General features: G+C 33.0%; 1 long non-coding RNA gene across 1 annotated transcript in view; it reads left to right on the forward strand.

Moving 5' to 3' along the window:
- Nucleotides 1–519: 519 nt before the first annotated feature.
- LOC134733301 (uncharacterized) overlaps nucleotides 520–26,102 on the forward strand; it is a 98,705-nt gene continuing 73,122 nt past the window's right edge. Inside the window, exons 1-2 of the long non-coding RNA XR_010116784.1 lie at nucleotides 520–642; nucleotides 2,018–2,156. This is a non-coding gene — a long non-coding RNA (uncharacterized lncRNA). The remainder of the gene's footprint in view (nucleotides 643–2,017; nucleotides 2,157–26,102) is intronic.

Below are 26,102 nucleotides of genomic sequence, written 5' to 3' on the forward strand. Positions count from 1 at the left end.
ATTTAGATAGTGGAAGAAGAGAGCATTAGGTTTGCTGCTACTTCCCCAGAAGTTTAACTATTGCATCAAAAGAAAGAAGGTTCTCTGGAACTTCATAGTATTTGTTGTCATCATTCATGTCTTGCTTGGCTGCTGCTCTTTCTCCTACATGTCTACACCACCAGTGTGGCTCTCTCTGGCCTTCGTCAGGGTTTCTAAACTTTGTGTGAGCACCTAGTGGAAGTCCAAGGGAAATATCTTGCAAAAGGTTACTCACTCCCCTTGTATCAGGGCCTTCAGGATATTCTAGACTGACAAGCTACCCACATTTGATGTTTAGAAAATTGTTCAATTTCTTTTTACCATCTTGTGTGTTGGCTTTGCTCATTGTCCCAGCTCTTCTTTGAGGGTTCTGTCTTTTCCTAAAGTTCAGAATACTCAGTTGCTTTATGACCTCAGTTCTTTGAATGACTCAATAAAAGCTATAACTTGACATTTATCCAACTTTTTCTCACTTTTATGGAGGGACCGACATTTTTGAATGTCATTCATCTTAAAAAGATGAATATATGATTTTAAGAATATTAGTCTCCTTTTGGTGTGGGAAGTAAACTGCAATTTGGAGTAAAGGAGAGAAGTTATTTGTGCCACGTTGTAAAACAGGTAAAAAATTATTATAGTCTAGATCAGAGTAATACTACTAAAAGTGGGAACAATGTATACGAATTCAAGAGAGATTCAGAAGGGAAAATTGGCAAGGGTCAATAATTAATTAGAGATTTGACAGAGAAAAATTCAAAGATAATTTTCAGGTTTCTGGCTTATAAATAAAGGAGAGTTTTAAACCAGTGGATATTTTTCTCATTTTATCTTCTTGATTTTCTTTTTTTGCAATCTCAAGTTGTATTTTTTAATTAATATGTTGGAACCAAAAAATAATAACTTGTCAATTCAATCAAAAACATATGTGCTTATGTTGCCAATGTAAGTGCTTTGTGAAAGTTCTTTTTTCTTTTTAATTATATGCATACTTATGTGCCAGACTCTTCTAGTCACATCTTTTGTTCACATAAAAGGGCTCGATTTGTTCAGGGATTTTCCCTCATACTTTTCACTTTTCTGGGAGACATCAAATTTTGATTTCTTTATCTGACTTGAAAACTCAAATAGGAGCCTTGGCATGTGTTTGTAAAGCTCAATTTTTCCAAAAGTCAGCTTAGAAACAAACTGAAGTTTCACCTGGACAATTTGGCTTTATTTCATCCAAGAAATACAGAAGCAGACAGTATTTAAAGCAGTTAAAATATATTGTATTCAGGACCTATTTCAATAGGGGGAAAAATACCTCAGTATGGAACTAGGCTCAATTCTGAATACAGCGTGGACAAGTGAGGATTTATAACTAAGAAGCAGAGGAGGGGTCAGAAGATAGAAGCATCAGGGATAAGGCGGGGATTGGGGAGTGGGGGTGGAATTCTTGCTAAACTGACCTAACAGAATTCCTGCTGAAGGCAGGCCAGGTTAATCAGATATCACCTAAGGGGTGGTGGGGATTGAAAAATTTGATCAGATATTGAGGATGATCAGATATAGGGGTGGGATTCTGACTAAACCAACTTGACAAGATTCTTGCTAAAACTGAGTGATGTACAGATGAACATGAAAGTCCAAAGGTTGAGGTCTAATTGAAAAGAGAACTCTGAGGAGCCTAACTAAAGTTTGGTAAAGGGAGACCATCTTGGTAATTGAAAGAAGGACACACCTGACTTGTATTATAGACAGATGACTTATAAATTCTTCATAAAAAGTTGTTTTGTCCTTAGGAGTTTTACAGTATGTAATTCAAAAGCAACACATATTAATCAAGTCTAACATTAATTTCCATTGAAATTGAGTCGGAATAGTTCTACAAATTTGTGAGCTGGAAAGAATCAATTACTTATTCTGTCTCTCAGGATTAAAAACGATGCAGCATTTCAAATTATTCTTGACTTTGAGGTTTTCTGACATGGCGATGCTACTTTGCTTCGTCCCAAAGGATGGCATGGAGCATATAGGCCATCTTGGCAGTACAGGGGTGTGTGGCTATCCATCACTGTGCAGTCTGTCAGCAAGGATCTTCAACCAGCCAGGAACATGTAGCCCTCACACAGAGCAGGTATCGATGATGGACAATGGTGAGCAGTGAGAGACAGGAAACCAATTTATTAAATTGGATCAGGAAATTTAAAATCTAAATACTATTCTCAATTAGCTGCTTATTATTCCTATAAGACTTCCAAAGGAAATAAGAGCAGGGAAAATAAATATTTAATTAGTTTCACTAGAACTTAAATCCAGGCATCCTTCTGTCTTTCTAGACCCCGTGTTGTCCTAGCATTGATATGAAGTCTGGATAAATTCTTTTTGCCATGCTTTACTCTGGTTCATCCTTGGCTTTTAGAGAGTGAGAAGGGAGTGAAATGTCTCTAGAAGTGAGAGGGATCCTCTGGCTTCTTTTTTAACACCAGACATCAAATTACAACAGTTCTGAAAGTCAGGACTGTGAAATTCTTAGTTACCAATAGAAAAGTGAGGTGTGTTAGAGTAGAATAAATCAGCTTGAAATCTTAACAATTTGTCTTTTAAAATGTATTTATAGTGAGGAGTTTTTAAGTAAATGATTAAAAACTATTTAATAAATTAGTATTAGAATACTTGACAAATAAAACAAGGATAAGACGACATTTATATTTCTTAGAAATTTGGCTTTTATTTTCTCTGCATTTTATGGTGTACTCACATAAAATGAGAATCGAACTAGCTAAAGACTAAATGAGAATTCACTATATGAAACTTCAAAATGTTAAAAAAGAAACAGAAATAAAAAGCCTAAAGGTATAAAAAAATACATTTCACTTTCTTTTTTTTTTTTTTTTTTACTTTTATGGATTTTTAATCTCACTCAGCTGTCACTCATTCTCATTATTTTGGGCACATTCTTCAAGCCATCTAAATTGTTCCCACAGTGGCAGCCAAACCAAATAAACAGTCAAACACTGAAGAGTGTGTGATTTCACCAGAGACCTTAAACAATAGAGTGGCCCAGAAGTTTTCTATTAAATGAAAAGAGGTAGGAAACCTCAATGGCAGCTTTAAACATAGACGGCAAACAAACATTCTTTGTAGTTTCCCTTCAATGTGTCCCATTAAAACCAAAACATTCTAATAACCCCAAATAAAAAACAATAACAGTGAAAATCTTCTTGCTATGCACTAGATAAGAATTATATTTTAACATGCAGAAAGTTGTACTTTGAAATGCAATGTAGCTCATTTCATATATGTTTAAAAGAGAGTGAAATCCTTAGCAAAAGAATAAATTTATTTAACCTTTTAAAAATTATGAAATATATGTGCTTAACTAGAATTTTATTTTTTCTAGGTTTTTGCTTTATAACGTGAAGTATCACAAATCATTTCACAAAGAAAAATACCTACATAATGAAGGCTTATACAAGTTATTTTTTAAAAAAATTAAGAATCATACTTTCCATATCTCTGAACATACACATTGTCATGTTCTCCTACCTCCAAGAGCCAAGTTAAATCCAAACCTAAATATTTGAAAGTCTTTATTTCTGATACAGAAAAATAAAAAGTATATACATTGTGTAGGTGAAAATTAAAATGACTTAAAATTTATGAACTCTTGTCCAACAACCAAAACTGTAGACTCTACCACTACAGTCTATTCATTTGAAGTAGGAAAAAACTTAAGTTTTATTGTTGGGTGAAATGATTTAAAACTAATACACATGTAGATTAAGAGTTTGTTGTAAATAAATGTAAAACTCTTTCATTTTTATTTAAATATTGTAGCTAAATAATTTCTTTCTCAGCTTTCTTTACATTAGAAACAAATTCATCAGTATTTGCAAATCTATTCAGTATGTGTCCATTTGTTTATTTTTCCTAAAATGTTTCCCTAAATTATCTCCCATAAGTACATGAACATGAGAAAATAACCAGTAAAAATTTCAGTAACGCTTCACACTTAAACACAAATTACTCTTGTTGAAAAATAATGCCATGAGGAAGCTCAAGTTATGTTGAAGCTCAAGTTATTTTTAAGCTCCATGTTAAAATTCTAGCCACATGTTAACATTTTCTAAATTTCAAATACGAAATGTTGGCTTTTGCTCTGAATTTAATTAGTTTTATTTGAAAAAGTTTTAGGAAGCAAAATAACAGTAGGCTAATTTTATATATTTTAGCAAATAATGAAATGTTTCAAAAGCAGTGAAGAATTAACAATATTTTGAATTTTCTTTATAATATGAAAGTTAATCCACACCTTCTTTCTATGTATTTAGTACTGACCTTTGATTTCATTACATCAAGCCATATTGCACTTTTGTAAACCTTACATTCATTCTACGGTTCTCATTTTAATTTCAGGTACAAGAGAAAAATAATTAAATCATTTAAATCGCTATATATATTTTTTAATTACAAAAGTAATACAAGCTCATTGTAGATGGAATAGCAATACTGATGATTAAGATCAAGAAAAAATGATTTATGATTCACCACTCATATTCTTAACGTTATTTTGTGTTTTCTTATTTATTAATAAACATCTGTACATCTAAAAATAGATTGTATGTTTATGTAAAGGTTCTAAAAATAAATATGTAATAATATAAAAGCATGAAAAAAATAGATTGTATGTTTCTGTGTCATGTCAGGGGTCACCAAGAGTAAACCCAGCTTTGGGTACTCATGAGAATGAGTCAACAGGTAATATACTTAAGACTACGATTTCTTACAGAAAAGGATACAAAGAAAAATCAGCAATGGAAAAAAGTACATGAGGCAGAGCCTAGGAAAACCATGGGCAAGCTCCCAAGGGTTCTCTCCTTAGCAGAGTTACACAGGATTCAGGACAACCTTAATTCCATGAGCAATGAGTTTTGACAGCACATGTGAAATGTTGTCAACCAGGGAAGTTCTTAAGAAACTAAGTGCCCAGGATTTTTATTGGTAGTTGAACATGCAGGCACCCTGCCTAGTGCATACCTGAATTCCAGACTTCCAGAAGACAAACAGATATTCACTATAAACCATAGTTTTTGCACAGTTTACGCAAATGAGCCATTCTTATCTGTCTTGGTGGGAACCCTCCTGAAATCTACATTCCCTGATGTCATCCAAGAGTCAATTTTGTAAACACATCTTTCAAAGAATAGCAGTTAGGTCTGCTATGTTAACTCTTTTCTGCACATTTTTATATTATGTTGTTGATTGTTTAATTTTTAATATCAACATCTTTCAATGTCAATAAATATTACATTTAATGACTGCACTGTTTTGAATTTTACGCATATACCGTTGTTTAGCTGATAATTTACTGGTGGATTTTCCTATGTGGGTTCATATTTTCACTGTAATAAACAAAAAGGCAATGAACATTGTAATTCTTTCCTTGGGACAAATTCCCAAAGTAAGATTGCACATTGTAAAGGGTTTTGATTAATACTACTCAGCAGCCCAAATTGTCCTCCAGGACTCAGAATTTCTCACTATTGAAGAAGGATACACATGGTACCCCTTTCTTCTATATTAGTACAGATGATGATTTTTTTTTAACCTTCAGTAACAAGTTTTTGGGGCTTATTTAAACAAAATCTTATACACTAATGGATGTTTATAAGATCTTTTAAACCTTCCATTTTAAGTATTCTAAGATTTGATTTGTTTTTAAGGTTGAAGAGTTGAGTTTTTAAAATAACAATTACATTATTTAAATACACTTGATGGAAAAGTAAAACCTATTTCCAATTACATTATATATGAAAATGTAAGATATAATTTATTATTTGTGAAATTTGTGTTTTTTTTTCTCATGAATTAAGCCCGCTTTCTCCCTAATTACTCTGTTCTTGGGAGCTTTTCTTTTGATGCTATTAAATAGTTTTGAGGGTTAATTCTTTTGGGGGAAAATGCCTAAAATATAATCTCAAATATTTCAAGTATTTGTGTTGATATAAGCTGTTTGTATGCAAGTTTATAACTGGCTGTGGTAAATCTCTCTCAGTCCCACTATTAGCCTGAAAAAACAATCAAATTCTGTATCAAAGTATGTTTTTATTTTAAATTCAATAGTCAAGTTTGTTTACTTTAAATTTAAAGGGTTGATTAAGCAAGTTGAGAAGTAGAATAGTCCCAATAAAAAGCACAAGGTTGCCCTTTATTTAGAAATAATTAAAAATATTTGAAAATATTGTCATTATTTACCTAAGAGAGAAAAGAAAGCGAATGACAGATATAATGATGAGGGCTACACAATAGCTATGATTATAATGGAAATCAGTGAGGTCTACTTTATTCTGCCTCATATTATAAGAACGGGGTATTCTGAACTGGAAAGGCAATAAATTAGAAGTCGATATTAACCTTTTTTTAAAATATAGAGAGTGAGCTAGCCAAATAGTGATTAGAAAAAAACAATGAATACTTAAACATTAGTAAATATTTAATACTAAAAATCCTTGAAACACTGAAAGAAATTTCTTTTCAGTTAATCCTTTGCACATAATCCAATAGAAGTTATAATAAAGCATGTTTGCTTGGCATTTAGAAGGCCACTGTAAGTTGGTAGTCTAAATGAAGACTTCTATATTTGGAGGAAATTATTCTAAATTAATTCAAGAAAGAGTTCACAGGGTGTGCTTTTTGACAGTCATGAAAGAATTCTATTGCACCTGCTTAGGAACGTTTTCCCCTTGTATAAAGTTGTCTGCTATTTTGCTTAGTTTGTGGTAAGTAATTTGCATAAATCCATAATGTAGCTGTTAGATTATTTTTTCTTGTAGCATTATAATGCTAACAAAGCAGTGAAAAAGAGAATTTAAAAAATCTTTTTAGGCCCAACGCCACTACACTTGACATCTACATACTCTGTGATAAATATAGCATGAGACTTTCTATGGTAATGCTTTCATGATCTTCACTTCTGGGCATTAGTGCCACGCAGTACTTGCAGAGGACCATAATATGGAAGTTAGAGAGATGTTTTGTAGTGTGTAAGGTATTCTCCTTTTATTTAAATGGGTGGGAGCAGATTGTGGGTAAATAGTTAAATTAATGTTTAAAAGCTTATAGGCATCATTAGCCAGTCATTCCCTCAGCATTTTTCATTTAAGAGTCATCTATTAAAATGTTTAAGTGAAACTGAGATATAGAAATATTAACATAAAAAATAGACAAACTTATGAGCCCTTTAAATTGTTTATAATTTGCAACCTAGAAAAATATATCTTAAATTATTCACCCCCAAGATTTAAATCTACGAGTTTTTTTTTTTGACTGCTTATGATATTGAAAAAAAAAAAAAAAGTATTTACCACAAACAGGTTTGACTTTCACAAATGTAAAATTTAATCTTGTCTTAATAAGGCACCTTTAAGTTGTCAGGCTTAGAATAAGCAGTCATATTATATTTAAACAGATTCCAGAGCATCTAATCAGAAATTATTTTCTTTTTACATTTATTTTTTCCTTTTAAAATATAATTTTACCTACAATAGGACTACAAGCTGTATCTATGAGTACAAGTTAGATTGATGTAAGGAGGAAGCCAAGTTCTTAATGAATTTTATAACATGTCAGGAAAAACATGAGGCAGTGCAATGCAGAAGTGATTCTTAAGAGAGCATCTAAAAAGCCACCTTCCTTTCAACTGATGAAGGAAGATTTTAGTATACTGTAAAAAGAATAAAAAAAGATTTCAGAGGAGAAAAACATATTATACAGAGATAAATCTATAAACAAAAGCAAGTATGCAATGAGAGAAGAAGTGAGTCCCTGAGCAATATGGCACATCAAATTGTCAAAGAACAAAATTTCAACAAATTGAGTTTTAAAGATCTAATTGGCTTTCTTAGCAACTTATAAACCGGGCAGCATCCAATGTACACAATAGAAAGAAGCTCTATTAGTTTTTGTAAGGTAGCTTGAGTAGGAACAAGGAAACGTCATAGCACAAAAAGCAGATGGCTAACATCAGATTACTTCAGGTTACTTTCTTTGTAAGGGTTAAAACAGAGGGGACTTACTTATCAGGCTGGCTCAAGTTGACTGGACCTCTTGCTTGGTAGCTACAACCCTTTTATTCTTTTGAAAACTAGCATTTTTGGTGATTTTCTTGGTTTCTTTTTTTAAGTTTCAGTTCGGTAATGTGGCATTTAACATGAGTGACATTATTTTGGTTTGGTCTGTTTGGGGACTAGTACAGGAGCTCAGTCTAAAACAATGGCCTCTCATACATTTAATTTAACAAAATAAAGGGCTTACAATTGCAACTAACATACAAAGTTATCAATCCATCCCGGACTGGAAGAGAAGAGGATTCTGAGATTCTTTCTGTTTTTTTTTTTTTTTTTTTTTTTTGACTTTGGTTTGATAACCCTTTCACACATTAACATGCACACACACACACACACACTAACCAAAAATAAATTTTAAAAGGCCCAACTGTTCTTAAACAAAAACAACAATTCAAAACATCTATATGTATACATACAGAAGGATTGATAGGATAACTGGATACACATCTAGATAAACATGTAATTGTGCTGTTTGCTATTTTTGTTTTGTTTTACTATATCTTTAGCAGATTATTAGATATTTAATTACTTTTGTAATTCATCTTTAGTGTAAGTTACTGAGTCATTACTAGTAGTTTACAGAAATTATTAAAACTGTTTTTCCCCCTGAAATGTTTTCTAATGCTTCTTTTATACCTCTTGCCCTTTGCACAATTTTGTAAGTAATAAATCCTCTGCATAAATTCATTCCTGCTTAAAAATGTCCATAATGTTACTGTGGCTTGCTGGTAATGGCCTGATAAATTAGTGTAGAGAATCTTTATATGCTTGTTCATAAATATATTTGTTTCTGCTTTTGTTACTAATATTATTATTTCTCATTGTTTTGTGCCAGGCATGATGTTATATGATTTCACATATTCTACAATCCCCATCACAGACCTGAACAAATGGACATGTGTAGCTACTATTTTTAGGGTTGAGAACACTAGGTATCAACAAGTTTAAATAAATTTCCAAAACTAACTGTTAAGTTATAATCCAGGATTTGAACTCTCATTTTTGTGGCTTGAAATCATTTACTCTTTAATATAAAATAACACTTCTTACAAATGGCTTCATTCAGAAATTTTTTTTTCACTTTTGCTTCTATTAAATTTAGGTCATTCTTATTTAGGATATTTTTTCCAAGTAATATTGTTTACATAAACTTGTATTATTATTACTATTATTCCAAGTTATTTTAGAAAACTTTTATGTAGCCTAATCAAATCACTCATTTTCTTAGTATATTAGCAGCGATGCAACTTCTACTAACAGTATCAGAAAATTAACACCTCTTTAATGTAACATATTGCAAACTGAACTGTGGTGACAAGAAGTCATGGTAGCAAACTAATTAATAGAATGAAACTGATTCTTGCTTAATATTTAAGAGGAAATAAAATTTAGCAGTGAAAAAACTGAAATGGCTTTATGTTCAGCCAATTTAAATACTGAATGTGTATTAGCAGGTGAGAAGGGGGACTTAGTTGTATAGCTAACATAAGTTAAAAGTTTCTTGTTTTGACAGTCACAAAAAGAGATTCTTTAAAGATTTCCTCTTGAAAGGAAGTGGGTAGGCTTATTCTTTCTTTAAAGATACGTGAAAATCTTTAAACCTTTCTTAGTCAGAAGTCTTTCTGCAGCAAGTGATAGAAACCCGTATTACAAACATTTTAGCAAAAGAAAACAATACAAAAAGAGGACTTTCTTGGTGTCTCTATCTGGGAAGTGTAAGGGTTATGTTATCTTCAACCACAGTTGGACACAAGGACTAACACAACGTTTTTAGGGCTTTGTTTCTGCAGGTGGTAATGTACATGTTTGCTGAGTGCTCACAGTTACTTCTCTATTCCATTCATCTCCATCCTGCATCTTACCTTAGCAGCCCCAGTGACATGTCCACATGTCAATCCTGAGAAGGATACTGAATAATTGCATATGTTTTTAAACAAATCTGTTTATGTAACAAATATTTACATACCACATTCTATATTTCAGACATCCTTCTAAGTATTACAGACATTAACTTATCAATCCTCATAACAATGTAAAGATAGTTGTACTATTGTTTTCTCCCTTTTACCCATGAGGGAGTTGAGACGGAGGTTAAAGTCACACATTTCATGAGTGGCATAGCCAGGATTAGAACAGTGCAGTCTGATAAAATTCTATACTGATTCTCCATGTAGGACAAAAAAAAAAAAAAAAAAAGTTGCCAATGCCAAAATGTTGTTCTAATTATGTCACTATTAGGCTAAATTTACATCTGAGATTGAGGTAATTGTCACTACTAGGATTACAGAAAAATGAGGAGGAAACACTTCCCATAGAAATATATATGCTGAGCAGAAAAAAAAAATGCCAATAGATGTTCACAAAAATAAAAGAGTGCTATCTTAAGTTTGTACATGTATACATATGCATATTTATAAACATACATCATGTATATCTAGGTGTATTATACATATATTTCTATTTGAGGATTATATGATGTTTTGTCACATATGTGCTAAGTAGCAAATGTTAATAGTAAAAACACAGCAAAAATATATATAGTGGTATAGTCCTGAAATTATAATGGGAGATTATCAAGCTAAGTGAGTTTATGTTTATTTACTGATAATTAAATATGATTGTGTTGTCAAATAAATGGAAAATTTAACCCCCAGAAATAAAAAATTTATTGTTTCTTTGTGTTCTTTCCTCCATTTAATCACAAATCTTCAATGTTTTGAGCCAGAACTAGAAGAGAACATTTACTGATGAGACTTCAGACAAGGTATTAGATTCTAATGAAGTCTTCTCTGAACCATTCTAAATAAGATGACTTGTTATTATAGTTTAATTATACTTTTTGAATTGTAAAAAATAGGCTGCCATAGTACAATCCATGTGCATTTTCAAAACTCCTGTAACTTAGTGTCTCTATCTGAACTCTTGGCAGAATGTTTTCCTCCTTTTCCATTTTTAATCAGTTCCTTTTACCCATTTGCGCTGATGAACGTGAATGAGTTAATCTCCTTCCACTTCTTCATTGGGTGAAAGTGATGATTATCTGTGTGCTTTGAGGTCTCCACCCTGACTCTGTAGACACACCTGTGCGCAGCCAATGAGAGCACGTCCCCAAGGAATGTGCTTTGTTCTTTCAACCAACCTGCTTCTTCCACGCCACAATCTGGGTCTCAATGTTGGGTGGGGTAAATGAAAGCTGTGTTACATTCCTTTCTAAACTGCTGCTGAATAGCATATGCTAGTGATGATAATGATCACTTTCCTACCCTCAGAGTTCTGAATATTTAGTCATTTTTTGTTACATGGCTTTATTTTGAATACTTAATTTTTTTATTTCATGTGTCCAAAAAAATAAAAAAATCATGAATTATTTCCTTCTAGGATTGTTAAGGAAGCTCCCTTTATGTGAGTGCTTAGTGGAAGATGAATTAAAATACAGATAAAGGAGGGATCTTATACTGCAAGTAGAATAATTCAAATTATTCTATAAAATTGTAGAAATTAGTAGTGCTTACAATCAACTGGACCTGAGTTAATTTCTTTGGTATACTAATTGCTGATGAGACCCTGAATCCCTTCATCTGCAATGTGGAGATGATAATACCTATGCTTTCATATCTAAGGATTAAGTGAGGCTTTATGTACTGATCACATAGTGAATAATAGTAACGCACATTTATTAGTAAGTGGCATTTATTTTTATTTTCTTTGCAACCTAGTTTACAACCTTATTGATAGGAAATCCATTTTCTGACTTAGGCTTCATTCTCATCACGCACCCTAATAACCTCTCACAGGCTTTCATTCTCTCATTTTGACAAACTCATTTGACACACAGAACTATTTAGAGTCCTCCAAAGCATCAGCCTTTTTTCTCCTACCTTACATCTATTTAAGCCCTGGGGTATCTATGCTTAGATTATATTGCTTCAAAGGGAGTAAACTGAGAAGGAATCTTTTCAGATATTTTATTTCTTAGTAAATTTGGCATAATTGGCCAAAATTTGGAGCTCTTTAATTTGGTATGTCAAGAAAAAAATAGAGTTATGATGAATCAGTAAATGACAATATTTTATCTAGCATCAAAAATTTATGGATTTTATTATTCATATGATATTACACAGGCTAAACATGTAAAATGAATTCAAGAAGAAATTAAATTTATGAATGAGAACGAGTAATAGTTTATAAGAGAAAACAAATCTTGCCATGTCCCACAAAGTCTCCCTGACATCACTGTTTAAAGTGAAGACACTTTTGGGTAAGATGCGCTGAGACTTTCTCATACTCTTCATTTTCACTGTAGAATTATTTGTTTAAATATTTTATAAACGGCTACATCAAAGTAGATAAATTAAAGCTATTCTAGTGTTTGCTTTTTCTCTTCTTTTCTGAGCTTTGCTATTGACTTTCAGGGACATTCCCTAGATAAACATTTTATATCACCCTTCTTTCAGTTTTTAAGCATGTTTTAAACCAAAAAGGTTTTGTTTAAAGATGTTTCAGCAGATTGATTTGAAATAGAGAACTGGCCTAAGGAGTCCATTCTTGGCCTATCCTGAGGAAATCTGTTTTCTCAGAAATTTTGTCTCAAAGTCACACTGTGCCCTCAGCAATGTGAACTAAAAGACACAGAGACTAAGAGCAGCAAGAGCTTGATCTAGAAGGCCACACAGGACTGGATTGCGACATGGAATATGTGCAAGATGGATAAACAAAGTGAGCTAGTCAAGGAGGGGGAAGAATGGAGCAGATGCACACATGCATAGGTGGAAGTGACAGACACCTTGTAGGTCTCTCTCTGAGGGAGGATTGGATTGCTCTTGGTTTTTAATGAAGTTCTTGGTCTTTAAGTACATTTTGCAGCAGGTCTGGTATGTCTTGGACTATCTCAGATATCTGCATTTATACACAAAATGTAACTTTTATTTCACCCATGATGAGTGGAGTTTTGTTTCTTCTAATCAAAGGGTTCTACACTAAAAAAGACATTTGAGCTATAAATGTGGTTGCAAGCAGTGGGACCTAGAAAACATTGAGAGATTGGTTAAGGTATCATGGCTGATAAGAAGACACTCAGAATCCTTCAACCAGGAAGAAAGCTATCAGTTCATAGATTTTTCATAGACAAACGCTTAACACAAACTTTCAGAAACCAGAACATACAACTACTTAGGGGGAAGAATTGGGGAAATTTAGTAGAAAAATGTCAGGTTAGTGATATTGTTATTTCTTGGTTACTCCTTATACCTATAAGAACACTAAGAACACAGAAACACTCCTGTTTGGGAGGATCTGGCTGGAAACAGATGATTAAAAAAAGAAAATAATTATATAAAATTGCTTTACAAAGACATTTCTACTGGTTGCAGGCACTCTGAGACCATTGAGGTTCATGTACAAAAATGCAGCTTGCCAATTGAGCCTGACATAGCAAAGGTATCATTTTCGGTTAAAGTCAATGCTTTCATTGAAACAAATAAAAACCAAAAAAACAACAACAAAAACACAGTAAAAGTAAAAACACCCTGGATATTGCAGTAATGTACCTGGAATAAGAAGGATTCCCTGTGTTGTTGGCAAACTCTTCTTGGGGAATCCTAGAAGGACCAGGGTGGTCGTTTCATGGGTGGTCAGGCTGCAAACTCACACATCATCTGGGGGCAGTTGAGGTTGTTAGAAAGTTATGGCTAGGCTGGTGCTCTGATATGGGCAGTAACTAGAAATATTTACATATCAGAAGTTGGCTTTTAACACACTCAGTCTCCAAGAATAAAAATAATAAACATATCCTAGAAGAATTTTATCATCAGAAAATTTTCTTTAACAGGGACAGGTGACTGACTCAAAGTAGCATGGGAATGAGTCCCGAATGCTCATGTAATGATGGGCACTGAGCTGAAAGGCCTGGGATGCAAATACAGAATTCTACAGCTGTACAACCTTGAGGGAAGCATATTCTCCATTGTCCTTCTCAATGCTGATTCTTCTCAGGCAATTGAAGAATTTCACTCTCCTGCTTCAATTGAGCAACAAGAGATTCATCTGGAAACTAAGATAAGCCCATCAGATTATTTATCACAGAAATAAATGTACCCAAATATTGTAGCCAGTTGACAGTATTTTCCCAAAGGGACTTGTAGATTTGAGTAATGCTCAATCTCATGAAAACTAAACAGCGAGAGAAGCTCCCAAATAGAGGAGAATGGATCAGATTTGCTGAGAAAATCAGAGGTGCAGAAACACTGTAGTCCCCTAGAGAAAGACAGAATACATAATTCATTATCCATGGCATCATTCCATTTCCACTTCCCAGGAAGCTGCCTCTACTTTGGATCCATGGTATCTCTAGCCGTACCATAGAACCTCTTTTCAGCTAACTCATTTGAAAGGGCTTATATTGCTTTCATTTAAGAGACCTGGCTAGCAGAATTGGGGAACTCATTATTACTTTTTTATCTTACTTCAGACTGCCAGTCACTCCACCATAATTATCACTGTTTCTCCACTTTAAAGTCTATCCATTTTCTTGAGAACTTTTTGGAACTGAACCAAATACAGTAGTTAGTACACTACAGACTTACGGATTGCTGAAGGACTTTCATTGCCCCGTTCCAGGGCCTTTGTGTATAAAACCCTAAATTACTTCTGTGCCTTTGGATCACTATATCCTATTTCAAGTGCATTTTGACATTTCAGATATTTCCTGAGTTCTCTCTGACATTTCAAAAACAACTGGCCATTGATTTTTTTCATTAGTTATGTCTCCCAAGCCCATGTGACACTTAGTGCCAGATCCAAAGCACCCTATATTAAAATATAGCAGCTCACAAGCTGCAAGGTCAGGTCTGGACCAACCGACCTTCTTTCATTCTCTGCCATGATGTAATAAACATTATCCTGCCACAAAGCTGAGAAGCCTCTTGTCTTATGACACCTACTGAGAATGCACAGTTTGAAACTGCCACCATGGTGAACAGGAGAAATGTACTCTGGTGACTAGGGACTATTTACTAATGATAGTTTAACAGAGGGCAATGGCAGATATTCATGCTGTATAATGAGTATTTATTAAGTGCTGCTTGTAACTGAAGGCACTTGTTATCATTTATGTGAAAATCATCTTTACAAAAGCAATCAAAGCAATAAAATAGCAGCTTATGCATAACAAAGCAGCAAACTGAGATCTGGTAAGTCTACTATTAAGATAATTTATTTATATATTAAAATTCTATTTCTCATGTATGACTTTAGTGAAGTAATATTACTTTGTGTCATATGTAGAGTTCAGGACATCTATGATTTTAAATACATTTTAAAATTATAAATCATTTCTTATAAGGTCCTTTTTAAGGAGATTTTAAAACTTATTCCTATTGATGGCAACAGTGGCTGGAAGGAGCAGAGCAAGAAATATTTCTTTTCAAACTCATCCTTGTAGTGTTTCAAGGAAAGGTCTTCAATTGGTCTATTTCCTGATCAAGATGTTTGTTCTCACAAAATAATAAAAGTTTTCTATTTGCAAACCAGCTCTGCTTGTAGTGAGCTGATTATCTATGTTAACCCATTCCATTTACACCCTAGAAGATGCAGATAGAGGGAAAGGAAAGCAAATAGAGGGGTTTCAAAATGATTCAATGAGTTGGGAAAGAATCAGGGACAGAAAGAAAAAGTCCCACAGTCTTATATCCTGCATGAACTTGGCAGGTCCTGGTCATGTGGACATGAGCCCACATATTTTCTATTCTATGAAAATTTCTATCTCAAACAAATTACTTAAGCTGATGTATTTTTTTCAGGCTTAATTTTATCAATTGTAAAATACAAAAATAATACTTGCCTCACAGAGTTGTTAGGATTAGATGGGCTGTCATATGAGAAAGGCCCTGTAAGATACTTGAGACTTAGCTGAGACTATATATATATACACACACGCACACATTATATATATATAGAGTATAGTTATAATATAACTGTAGTATTATATATTATAATTTTAAATGCTTCATTGAACATTTCATTATTTTCAAGAGTCCAAATCATTTCTAAAATAATATATTTCGATTGTGAGCAAAAATAAATCATTCTGCAGATATGAAGTAGGTATCCATACATAAATTAAAGTATATTTTTAACTTTCTGAAATGTTTCATAATCCTTATCCAAGGAGTTTGTGTTTCATGTGGTTGGTTAAACTTGTAATTTTCTTTCTGAATTATTATTTCTATATTTTGTTCTTTAAAAATTCTGCATAAATCTAATAGAAAATTTATTTTAATTTTTAATATTGTGCAGCGAAATATTTACTACAAGGACTTATGTATGTGACTTACTTACTATTAAAAATCAATAAATGTTTAAAATTTGGTGAAATTCAGACAGCATATCACAAGTAAATGCTACACTGGAGACGTAATAATTTATTATTTCACAGTATTTATTGGCATTGTTGGAATAATTGGACTGTTGTATTTTATTTGTTAACTAACACCTTGGCTGATGCTTATGATATCAGCACTAAGGGATACAAAACCATATGCTACAGCTTCATACTGCTGAATTTCTGGCAATTGAAACCAACAGGGATGGCTTGAGCGACGTTTCAAAATTGTTTCTTTCCTCTGAGTGGTTTTCACTTAATCACAATAATACTCTGGGTTCTATCTTAGGCTCTGAAGTCTTTTGAAGGAACACAGCTAACAAGACATATGTCCTTTTATACTATTTTCATTTGTTAATGTCATGGGATTGTCTTTGCAGTGACCACAATGAGTTTATTCAAGGAAATTAAATGCAGCTAGATGAAAAACAGGAAAAAACAGGTTGGTAATAAAAATAAAATATTGCCCAACAGGGGCTTTTGGCAAAATAGACTTATCAGTTTTGTCAAACATTGTTAAAGTAGCTATTTGGAACATTGTCTATGGAGAGTGTGTTCATGTTTAAGGTCAATAATGAAGTAGGCTGCCTGTGGGAATACCTCCCACGATCTCCTTCTAGCTATATACCCCCAGGTCTACTCCTGGCTTCTCACCAACAAAAGAAACTTACCACTAATTTAGCCTATGTTACTTTATCCATATAGGTGCCAATCTGTTCTATTACTTTGAGTTTCTATCTTAAAAATAGAATGGATAAAGGTCTCCAGCGCTAGTTTTCCTGAATGCACTGTCTTCTACTACTCCCCCATCTCACTTACGTTCCTCTTGTATGTGTTATGGCCTTTGGTTGACCATTCTGATGTGGAGGGGTTTTGGAGGGTGCAGGTTATAAGGGTTTCCATGAATTTGTTTATTCCAACTGTTGCTTTCAGCAACTTGGGAAATTACCCTAGGATGGGTTGAAAAATTCACCGGGTCCACTGAGAGAACAACTTAGGCCATAATTCTATCAGCCAATTTCCAAAAGCCTAAACTTTGGCTAGTTGATTCCAGTAGTGTTTTTGGTACCTAGAAATTAAATCAACTCAGTGTCACTGTTTATAGATCTCTGAATGTTGTATTCTCTCTTTTACCAGTGTGTATGTAGCCATGTTGATAAATGACCTGAGTCCCTTTAGGGAAAACTTTAAGGAAGATTTACAGACCTTTCTTGGCAAAGCATTTCAGTGTCCTTCTTTAAGTGGACCTTCTGGTTTTTCATTTAAAGGGTTTGGCTCTATGACATAGCTCTGGAATAGAAACTTGGTTGGAGGGATGAGACTCTGTGTTATGGTGACCAAAATTAGACGTCTGCTCATGAATCCTAGTGTTTCTCTGTGATTATTCATTAACAAATTATTTAAAAGGCTTACCCTCTATTTTATTTCTAGTGATTAATTAGCTACTGCCAAAAATGTCAGTGGGTCAAAATATTCTGACGACTGCTCTGGACCTGTTCTCCATTATAGCAGCTGTGCTCACCCTACTTCAGGTGATGAGGTAGTGAGGTCATATCTTGTGTCCTCTGCCATCCCAGAAACTTATATTTCAATGGTAGCACCTCCCGGCTTTATCGCTAACCTGGGGAGAACAATCATGAGATTTTCTAAGAATGTCAGAACCTGTCTCATTCCCGCATCTCTCAAATTTGGGAGATAATGGGAGACTGGTGGGTGGGTCGCACATGAAACAATAATGCACTTCAATATTTGTATCTCCGTATGCCTTTGGATCTTTCTTCTAGTAATATATTATCATCAGGAAATTTTGGCATCTTAAGCTCATTTGATGTAATTCACCGTTAGGTCCTGTTCCCAGTCAACCAACCAATAATTGTTAAAGCCACTCTGAGCAGCTGAAGCAAACACATTGATTGAGGGACTTTGGGAAGTTAATCGTAGTAATAAATTCAGACATTTAACCCTTTTCCCGTTTAGGAAAAAAGTGCAGCTCTCTGCCAGTGCTCATTTAATTTTACACAAACACTCTTTTGAAGGCTGAAGCAAATCTGATTGATTTTCAATGTGAAAATAAAATATGCAAATGGTTCTTGGAGTTATTTATAAACAGAACCAACATCAGAATCATCTGAATCATCAGAATCATCCATTTCAGAAAAATAGAACTCATCAAATGAATCTTTGGCCTACAACTGTTCGAGAGCAATGTTAACATCACATGTAGGAAGGAGTGCTACATTTTCTTGGATTTGACATTTTCAGTGATCATAAATTACTATGTTTTGTAAACGGAAATACCATTACTTAAAACAGAATGCTATGAATAGAATGATGTCTTTTGTTTCCAAAGTTGATATACTAGAGTGATGGGAAAATAATAATAAAAGGAAAAGATTTCATGGCAAAGTTATCTCAGAGTAAAGACTGCAGCCACAAGTGCTTTCGAGTATATTCTCATGGCAAACGGAATTAATATAGGAAATTGATTACTTAAACTGACTGCAGGAGCAGGAAGGTTGTGTTATCCAGAGCTCACAAAACCGTGCTACTGAGGCTCCTACAGCTATGTTGTCACTGCTGCTGTTAAAACCACTGCCTCTGACACAGGGCAGGAAGCCGGAAGCCCGCAGTCATGACATCTCCTTTTCTCCTACCACCTATTCTCCAGCTAGTGCTACTTATCAGCAGAACCACATGGAAACCTTTTAGGCAAGTGCACAGGATGACTTCAGTTGGGAGGCTTCCTCTATCTGGCTGAATAGAGGGAAGAACAAATGGGTGAGCGTGGAGGTTAACACCCACCCTTCAGTGCACTTATACTCATTCCCTTTTTTTAGAATGTACCACAAAGCTCTCCAGGCAAACTGCCAGATGTAATAAACAGCAATTGAAGGAATTTCTAAATTTTAAGAAATTTAGAAGATTCAGTGACCTTCTTTTCTTCTTTTGCTTTACAGACTCAGGTGATTCTGGACATTTTACTTCCTTCTTACTGCAGCCCTTCTTTACCTAAGGGTAGAGTCTTTTGACTCTTTTTTTCATTCTCCTAATAATTACATTCTTTTTGCTTTACTTAGAAATGGAGAAAAAAGTTATTTCATCATAATGTTGACACAAAGTGAAGTATTTATTATTAACCTATTTTTAAAAAATATTGATATAATGAATTAACATTTATTAGATATTAAAATATAAACAATGTTTCCACTAGTTTACATCAATGAAATACTGTAGTAACATGCATTTCTCTCCCACTGCACATATTCAAGTAATGAAAAATTTCTGAGACAGCTAACCTATGATTTTTAAATTGTCACCATTGTAACTTATTTAGATTTTCCAGTTTTATGAAAAATGTGTACTGAATAGGGTTTACTTCTATTTCTTTTATTATCTCCTTTCAGATCCATTTGGTCACCTTCTTGGTGATGAGCTCTGTCCTTGGTCTGTTGCTAGTCCTTCCTGAGGCAGTGGTCACTACCATCTAGGATATCTTGGTCATGATGAGTTTACAGGCTTACTCAAGTTCTATTTTTTCACATCAATTTCCACTACCCTGAAATATCCATAATCTTAGGTTTGTCCTCATGATTTATTTTATTTGGAAATTCAGCATTTCACACAGTGGTCTTATTTGCAATGAAATAACACTCAAGTGGTTTATAATTACTTGGTTAACATTAGTCTGTTTCTCATAATTATAGACTACCTAAGTGCAGGACTGATATCTGTTCTGGCTTACCATAAAATCTCTTGGAACCTAAAAAATGCAGTGTGCCATGCTTGACATTCAATAAATAATTTTTACATAAAAATATGGGAAGGAAACAATATTTGGGATATTAGAGTTAGGTTCAGAGAAATGTGTATAGTTTTCATAGGAAGTAAACAAAAAGATAGACTTTGGAATGGAATAGGAGAGTACACTATGTTTTCATGTAATGTCCGATGCCAGTTGAGCTGTCAATGGCAGGAGGTGAGGTGTAATTTCTGATTTTAAGCAGGGCCAGGGCAACAAAAAGAAATGGAAAAAGTCAGGATACTTGGGGGATAATTCAAGAACAGGGCTTGTTGATGATAAGCTGTGGGAGGCTATATGTACCTAGGGAAAGAATGGTGCTTTTGGTTAAAGTAGGGAATGCAGAAGGAAGAGCTGATTTGGAGAAACAAGCATTTGTTCAGTTTTTAATGTTCAGTTTGTGATGTTGCTGGGATACCCCGCTGGTTGACAATTTAGACCTATTGAAGAGAAGGTGGGTTGGGATGTCATTGAATCAGAATCAATTTTGCTGCTGACTGCTTGAATTATAGGAAACCAACTTGGGCCTGTAGTTTTTATGTTTTAAATAAGGATCCTGTTTAGGGGCTAGACGATTACTACGTTTTCTGTTTTCAAGTTTGCTTTTCCACTCTTCTAGAATTTGTAAAAATTCTGGAAGAGCATAAAATATACTTAAAATTTTTTTATTTTTCTGATTGTGATAAAAATATAAATAACATAACATTTATTATATTAACCATTTTTAAGAGTACAATTCAGTGGAATTATGAACCTTCATAATGTTGTATAGCCATCATCACTATCCATTTCTGGAATGTTTTTTCACAATCCCAAACAGAAACTCTCTACACATTAAACAATAACTCTCTCTTTCCCCTTTTTTCTAGTTCTTGTAACCTACATCATACTTTCTGCCTGGCTGAATGAGGTACATAGAATAAGGAAGTTCATAGAAAATGTACTTTTTAAATTAGCATTTAGAAACTTATGAATGTCTGCACGATATTATTCTCATGTACAATATACAATTACATACAAATATAGTATCAGGAATATTACAATATATTATCATTAAAGGGGTTATTAGAACATATTATCATAGAAGTTGTATAGAAGGCTTTTAATAGGGCTTTTAAATCTAACAATTATAATTCAGTTCTAAGAACACTGTCATCTCTAACAATAATATATAAAGGCTATGTATATAAAGGATATTATATCCAATTATAATAATATAATTGCATATCTATTATATCCAATAATTATATGTATAATTGTACAGTCTTAAAGTATGTGTAAGCAATGGAATACATATTTCCAACAATGAATTGTTTTTTGAGTCTAGATGTCATAGTTTATCAGAAAAATGTCTTTGAGAGAGCACCTTTAGAATTTCAAGGATTCCAATCAAGGCCTAGAAAAATAAAGTTTGGCAGTAGGATCAAAATGAATGCTTGATAAAAGTTCTTCTACAAAAAAGTGCAATTTTTCAGTGGTCTGACTTTTCCTTTCTCAGGCAGTGAATAAATATAGCATACAAAAAGCGTGACTTTGATGGTTTATAGCTCAAGCATTAAAAATATCTAACATGAGCCCATAGCTCATGCTTTATATTCAGAAAATGAAAATGCCTTTGACATTGTCTAATATTAATTATCCTAACTAGGTTTGTGAATTCTTGTTAAGATTCATTCAGATAATATTTAAGATCTACTAATTACAAATGTAATATTCTCTATACATGCTCTAAAATTAATCTGGCAATATTTCACCTAAACATTTAGATAAGCTAATCCTAAAATATACCTACTTTTCAGATTTAATTTTATATGTGGGTCATATATCACAGATATTCACCACTTTGATATCCTCTTCTCCCTAAACGCTCAAGAGCAGTTGCTATGTGTGGTATTATAAGCACATGTGTGAGTGTGTTGGGGTGTGGTGGTGGGGCAATGGAAAAACAGGCAGTTGTGCTTTCAAATAACTTACAGTTTAAAGTCAAACTAGTAATATTCATAATATATTTAAGGGAGCCCAGGAAATGGTATGATAATATAAAAAAGAATAAGGTAGATCAAATTCCTGTAGTTTGTGAGCTAAAGTCATAAGACACATTTACATTATTTTATTTTTCTGAATATTACCTTTGGGAGAAAATTATCTTTTTTCCTCTCTACTATATATTTCTTATTTCTTCTGTCAGAAAATGGATTAGTATTTATGTATTCATTTATTTACTCATCAAATATATAATGAGCTTCCCTGTAGGTCCTGGGGATACAGTGGTGAACAAGATGCCTAAGTTTTTGCCTGCAAGAAGATTATATTGTAAAGAGACAGAGAAAGAGATATGAAATAGCATTAACTGCTTTGTAGTGAATTAAAATAGAGGGATGTAGTGGTATATGAATAGTTGGGTGGGTTGTCAAGCCAGGCTTCTTTATGGAGGTGACCTGCAAGCTGAGATCTGTGTATTTGAGAGTAGCCAGCCATGTGATGATCAAAGAGAAGGGCATTCTAGGCACATAGGCCAGTCGGTGCACGAAGCCCTGAAGTAGGACAGAGATTTGGCAGAGAGCAGCAATGAGAGAAATATAACTGAGAAGAGTGAGTCAATGAGGAAAGTAGTATAAGTTGAGGTTACAGAGGTAGACAGGGGTCACATAACTTATGGTAAAAACTTCCGTCACTAGTTGGGCATTAAAGACCCTCCATAATCGGTCACAATCTACTTATCTCACTAAACTTCCACTATACTCTAAAATAATAATTTTGCTCATAGTATTCTAAACAAACCTGTGGCTTTTTCATCTCTGTCATTTTATAGCAGAATTCTGCCCACTTAGAATGTATTTCCCATTTTTCTACATATCCAGATACCAATAATTCTTCAAAGTCTGTTTCTTTATAAACCACAGTATAAAACTGATACTATTTTTAATGTAAAATCCTGTGGAAAATATTTTAGAACAATTAATTTTTGTCTGGTATTTTGATATACTGTCTAGGTTGATGTAATTATATATATATATATTTTTTTTTCTTTTTTGTTGTTCTTTTCTCATTAAAAATGAAATATATGCTCCTAGTAAGACTGTTTGAAATCAAATATACAAAAGAACACAAGGAAATGAAAATCAAATTGTTTTATTACTACCACCCAGAGATATCACTGTCAACATTTTAATCAGGAAACCACTTGCTATTTTTAACTTAAAGATATTTTAAACATTTTATTAATCCATTTATATTTAAGTATAAACAACCTGCTATTTTTAACTTAAAACTATTAGATTTAATGTTATAAATTTTTTATTTTAGATAAGTTATCATTTCATTTTTTGTATATAAAGTATTTTAATCAACCCTAGAATTATATGTTTGGTTGTTTTCTGATTATTCACAGACTAGAAACATTTCAATGAAAAAAATTTTTTTGGCTAAGTCTTTGTTCAATTATATGCTTATGTTTTCAAGATAAATTTTTATGAATGGAATGACTAGCTCAAATGTTATGCAAAATTTCAAAGTTTATGATACTTATTAATAAATGGGCTATTCTGAATTCAACAACAGTCTTATAATTATTTTATTGTTACCTAAGATTGTACACATTAGCAACTTATACTCTTTACTGGTGAAGACAGCACCTTTAATTTAAATTCTTCATATAATTTAACAGAGTGCTTTTTCTTTTAAAGCAGTGAACATATTAAACCATAATTTTACCAGACGATAAGCAATGAAAATAATCTTTGCATACCTATGAGCTTCATACTGTGCTGATTTCTCTCATACCCAGTTCTTCATAGAGATGATCTTGACATTACACACTGGCTTAATGCTGGCACTAGATTTGCTGGCAATAATAAAGGCTGTGTTCTGAATTCAAGAAATCCTGTCCTAATAGGAAATTAATCAAACCACACTGTTTATATTGTCAGTAATGCTGAATTATTTAATGAGTCATAAGAACAGTGTTTATCTTTTGAAATTATGCAAAATTAAAAATATGTCCATAGAATAATACTTTATTTTTTATGGCAGTAAACACTGCCTAGCTCTTTGCTCATTCTTAAATTCAGTATAGAATTAAAATGAATGAATAAAAAAGTTTATAAACAACCTCCCTTAATCCCATTTAGCAGTAGCCTATAAATGTAGCCAATATCTTCATACAGTTGCATCCTCAAATTTAAAAATTCAATATACATTTGGCCATTTAAATCTCATTAGATAGTACTTGAGTAAGAACCATTGCCTTAGAGGTGCTAGAAATATTTCTGTCGTCTATTTTCACAATGTTCACTTAATAAATAGTGAGTATTAAAATACCAATGTTATTTTATAAAAAATCTTCACATAAACAACATAAGCAGAATTAAGCTAAAAATCAAGTATTAAGAAAAGGAAAGGCTTTTCTTTCCTCCTGCTGAGAAGGGCACTTTAGTTGATGATGGTTCTACTCCTGCTGCTCTTAAGTAAATGTCCACTCCAGGGGTCAAACAAATATAAAATAATATATGAAAACAATCATACCAATGTGCTAATTTACAAGTGATTTGGAATGTCTGAGAGATTACCTACTGTTCTCTATAACTTTTTGTGGCATGAGACAGTGTTCTCAAAACTTGAAACAGGTTTGCAAAAGAAAAATTGCCTTTTTACTTCTTATATATTAATACTTTCAATTTAAGATTTTCTTTAGAATTAGAAAAAAATAATAGGAAGAAAGTTTAAATAAATTTTATGTGAAATGTCAAATTTCTGATATTCTATATTTCAAATAAAGTATAAACGATTATAAAATAATTCTAAAACTACAGAATATTACAGAATACTACTTATTTTTGACAAAACACAGCAATGCAAAAGCTCATTAACATGTAAATTTTGACCATTTTAGTATTATTATACGACAGTGTACAATGCAGTGTACAGCCTATGGCATGGCAGATTTGGATTGAATTATTGTCAATAAGATGACTATTTAGACACACTGGGGGAAGTGAGTGTTATACAACATACAAATGTCTGCAGTCTTTCTCTATGCTATTATTTTCTTTAAAAATTTTGGTGTACTATTCTCTCTTAAACCGGTTTTTAAGCATTTTTACTGCCAAAAGCACTAGGTATCTGCAGATTCAAATAACAATCTCATTTAGCATTTTACAGTCATGACAAATGAATTACTTGGCTAAAAATTTAGAGAATTTGAACTAACCACAGACATGTTGCCAAATACCTATGGCATACTATCACTGTTACATCACTAACCAACCATATATAAAAATACACTAAGGAGAACATTTTTAGAAGAGAGAAAAAAATACAAATATTTAGGTGCTTTCTTTTTCACTCACTCAGATACTTGGCACAGGGCCCAAAGCAAAACAGATCATTTTTCTTTTATAAAAACACTTCATATGACTTCCAAATTTCTGTTGAAAAGGTTACCAATATTTAAATCACTCATATTTATAACCGTGAAGTTATGCTTTAATTATCCATTTCCTTCACTCTGTCATCAAGTCTGTCACCAAGTTTGTCTATTTAACTTCTGTACTATTTTGTCATTATTTTTTCTATTCCCATTGCCAGAACTCCTACTGCATATCCCCTGAACTATTTCAATAAACTCCTGAGATTAGTGAAAAATAATAACTCCTGAGAAAATAAGCTCATAACTTCTTTTGGCAGTTTATCGTTTATACTGTCTCATTAATCTTCCCAAAGTAAGATTTGATCAGAGCATTCCTTTCTCAAAAAACATTAAAATCTTTAGTTTTTTTTTTTGTTTTTTACAAATTTA

Source organism: Symphalangus syndactylus, chromosome 17 (genome assembly GCF_028878055.3).
Source record: "Symphalangus syndactylus isolate Jambi chromosome 17, NHGRI_mSymSyn1-v2.1_pri, whole genome shotgun sequence".
In the NCBI taxonomy this organism is placed as follows: Eukaryota; Metazoa; Chordata; class Mammalia; order Primates; family Hylobatidae; genus Symphalangus; species Symphalangus syndactylus.